The sequence below is a fragment of the Rhincodon typus genome, chromosome 41 (assembly GCF_021869965.1).
Source record: "Rhincodon typus isolate 14 chromosome 41, sRhiTyp1.1, whole genome shotgun sequence".
Lineage (NCBI taxonomy): Eukaryota > Metazoa > Chordata > Chondrichthyes > Orectolobiformes > Rhincodontidae > Rhincodon > Rhincodon typus.
The window spans coordinates 16,040-20,098 of NC_063372.1; the positions used below are offsets into that span (position 1 = coordinate 16,040).

General features: G+C 41.4%; 1 protein-coding gene across 1 annotated transcript in view; it reads left to right on the forward strand.

The window, feature by feature from the left end:
* Positions 1 to 1,194: 1,194 nt before the first annotated feature.
* Positions 1,195 to 4,059, forward strand: part of LOC125487423 (SPRY domain-containing protein 3-like) — a 36,208-nt gene continuing 33,343 nt past the window's right edge. Inside the window, exon 1 of the mRNA XM_048618891.1 lies at positions 1,195 to 1,323. The gene's annotated coding sequence lies outside the window, so the exon portion shown is untranslated. The remainder of the gene's footprint in view (positions 1,324 to 4,059) is intronic.

Here is a 4,059-nt window from a genome sequence, read left to right on the forward strand (position 1 = left end):
ATGATGTTATTGATTATTAAGAGTTGTTGGGAGGGACCAAGTAGGACTGGAATAAGAAATCTCCTACATCACACACAAGAGATGCCTTAATGGGGGCCCATGTGGGTACACAGTCACACCTTTGAAATGAAGAAAGTGACAGAAGTTAAAAGAAGCTGCTCAAAGTGTGAATGAGCTTAGACAGGCCTCATTACGTTCCCATGCCAGTATTTCTATCTTGGGACTAGTGTAGTGCTCCAGTGAAGCTTGATGCAAGTTGGAGGAACAAAATCTCAGTTTTAGCCTAGGTACCTTACAGGCCTCAGGCCTCAGGCCTCATTATCAACATTAATAATTTCAGAGTGTGAACACCTTCCTCCATCTTAATTACCCACTCATATACCCCCAGGGTTCTGTTCTACATAGGTTGTCCCCAGCACAGTCAATCTACTTTCAACTATTCAGAATTCCCAGTAGCACTCATTCAGCATTCCCATTAGCCTTACAATCCCCCACTCCCTTCCTCACCCTAAACACTACCACCATTTCCCAGCTGTTTTCCGTACTGACGTAGTCACTGGATTCAAAACATCAACTGTTTTTCTTTCCACAGGTGCTGCCAGGCTAAACTTTCTTCCAGCACTTCCTGTTTCTGTTGACATAAATTGGGCAAGTGGTAAAAATAAGGCAGCTGGATTATAATGTGGGAAAATGTGAGGTTAGACACTTTGGCAGGCAGAACAGAACAGCTGAATATTATTTAAATGGAGTGAGGTCTTGAAAAACATTCCAATGCAGAGGAATCTGGATGTCCTTGTATATGAATTATAGAAAGTTAGCACTAATAAATTGGAACCCAAAAGGAATGTTGTTGGAGCGTATAAGTAGAAAAGCATTGAACCATTAGCAGTCTACCAGTTCTCTCGCCTCTGTTATATGGAACTGATCATCATAGCAGGCACGGAAAGTAAACGCAATCAAATTGCGAATATTCTCATCACGTGTACCTTGCGATGGCGTATTTCCTCTACCAATGATTGACAGTGACTTGGGCTCGCATCACCATGGCGCTGACGTTAACCTCCCGCGACAACAGCCGCATATTACCGAGAAGCCGGCGGTGAAAGCCCGCCTTTTAGCCATTGTCATTGGTGGCTTGGCGGCGTGTTTGGCAGTTGATTGACTGAGTGTGCCGTCAATCAATTCCACGGCGGGCCAGCCTTTCCGCTTCCCGTAGTGATGTTCCCAGGCGGGTGGGCGGGCGCTAGTACGTCATCTGGTTGCTGAGCGTTAGGGAGAGGTTTGACCGACAGCTTAAAGGGAAATTCCTGCAGCAAAGGCCAGGTAGGCTGAGCAGTCAATTTAATCGCGTGCAGCTGCAGTCTGCTTGTGTGAACCACGGGGGAGGAAATATCCAACTTCGATTTGTCAATCCCAGCTCCAAAGAATGGCAACAAAACATTAACAGCAACTGCAGCCACCTCTGAATTTGTGACAACCAGGCCGTGTAGAAGGAACCGGCTAGTTCTGTACCTGTTTGTGGGCTAGAAATTTCGGGCGTCTAATTTAACGTGTGAGCATTTTATTGGAAGCGAATGACATGCGCCGCCCCCTTACAACGAATTCTCCTCGTTGAGAGAGTTTGCCCCTCACTACTCACTGTCCACCCCTCCCTCCATTAAGCATTCCCAGGTGAGGTACAGTAAGGCAGGTAGATGGATACAATGTGAACTGATTTCCTTATCTCCACATCTATTAATTAGCCTGTACTCATCAGCCGATAGTTCATTTTCTGATAGATTACCCCGAATGCTCATCTTACTTTGAGCCAGAATTGCTGCTGACATATCACTGCTGCATTTGCTTTATTTTTAGACATAATTGTCCCAAGCCTAATGACTGAAAATGCCTAGGACAGGCATAATTGGTCTGTAAATTGCAAAAAAAAAGAAAAAAAAACTGCGGATGTTGGAAATGAGAAACAAAAACCGAGATTGCTGGAAAAACTCAGCAGGTCTTGCAGCATCTGTAAAGAGAAAGCAAAATTAATGTTTTGGATCCAGTTCTGTATTAGGGTCACTGGACCCAAAACGTTAACTCTGCTTTCCTCTCCACAGAATTCTGGTTGCCCTTCTGTGGGAAGGATGTTGTCAAACTTGAGAGGGTACAGAAAAGATTTATAAAGGATGTTGCTGGGACTGGAGAGTCTGAACTATGTTGAGAAGCTGAATAGACTGTGGCTTTTTCCGCTGGAGTGTTGATACTGAGGAGTGACCTATGGAGGTTTATAAAATCATGGGCATGGGTAGGGTGAATAGCCCAAGTCTGCTTCTTAGCGTGTTGCAATGTTGGCAGATACTGTCATGCAAATCATGTGTTAAATAGAACTGTTGTCTCTCTGGTGCTTCAGGAATATTCAAAACAATGTTATTTGAACAGCAGCAGTTGGGAGATTTTGACTGAAATTCATCCCATAAAGGACAGCTTTAATTTGACTTACGAAACTCTCATCTAGACGGACATGGGCAGCAGATATGTGGGAATATCACTTGCAAGTTACCCTTCAAGCCACTCACCATCCTGACTTGAAAATATTTCACTGTTCCTTCACTGTAACTGGGTTAAAATCTTGGAATTCCCTCTCCAACGGGCATTGTTGGCCTACCTACAGCACGTGGATTGCAGCGGTTCAAGAAAAAGCTCATATCATCTTCAAGTGATAGACAATAAATGTTGGCCAGCCAGTGATGCCTGCATTGCACAAGTGAATTTAAAAAAACTGCTAAATTCACATGGATTTATTGATTGTAAAGCATCATGACCGAATCCAAGGACACAAAAAGGTGCCATGTAAATATTAGATTTTTACTGGAACTGTAATAAAAACATTGAAGGCAAATCTCTTTATCCATATAAATTGAAGTTTTGTTTTGATCTCTTGGTGGTAGGATGCCTGATCTTTGTAGCAGCACAAGTATCTTCTGTAATACCTCAAAGAGAGTTTATTCTTAAGGTAGTAGCAAATACAAATGGTCTCCTCTGGCAGGATTGTCAACTACTGTTTTTTTAAACGGGCAAAATGCTTCAACCATGTCACGAGCTAGAAGTACCTCTATCCATATGGTTCCAAGACGAGGCAGTGCATAATGTGTCTGTTCAAAGACATTTCAGCTTAGAGAGAATGAGATCTGCTAGCAAGTGACGAGATGGATGTAGTTACATCTTCCAAACATTGTCAGATGTCAAAAGAGTGGAACTGTGAAATTGGGATTTGAGAATCCGAGAAATGTTTGTTTTTTTTTTTTAATTCCTTTTAAGCTCACCAACCCACTTATGTATAAATCAGGTTATCATACTTGCGGTGCCTTTTTGTTTCTATTTATTAATTAACATATATGTCACTTTTTAAATTTGTTCTCAATATATGGGTATTGCTGACAGTAGGGGATCTTCAAGATGGATAAAAACAAAACTAGATGTATATATTCCTATTGGCCATAAATAGATTAAAATAAAACTGGAATTTGAAAGTAAGCTATATGATCAAATTAAGGCCAAAAAAAAGCTAATCTAAATCATAGGGAATAAAGGATGTCAAAAGGTTGTAAGCAATAGAAGGAATTTAGATTTATAATGACATCTTTCACAATGTCAGGACACCTGAAAGGTTTAATGGTTGATGAAGTACTTTTAAATGTAGATGTTGATATAATGTAAGGAAATGTAGTGGCCAGTTTGCTTCGCACAGTGAGTTAAATGAGTAGGAAATCTAATTTTGAGGTGTGGTGATCAGAAAGTCCGTACATGCATGATTGACCAAATGGCTTCTGATGTCTTATTTTATGACTCCATCCTAAATATTGCTGAGGACTCTAATATAAAATACCGCTCCCCCTCAAGTAGTAACATTGGATCTTTTGCATCCAAAAGATGATATCCCTGACAGTCCTTAGTAATACACTGAAGTGTTAACTTGTTTTTGTGCTCGATTCTGAGTAGGAGTTGAGTCCAGGACCGTCTGACTCTGGCAAGAGAGCAGTCAATAATCCAAGGCACATATAAAGGGAGATTCAGAAGGCA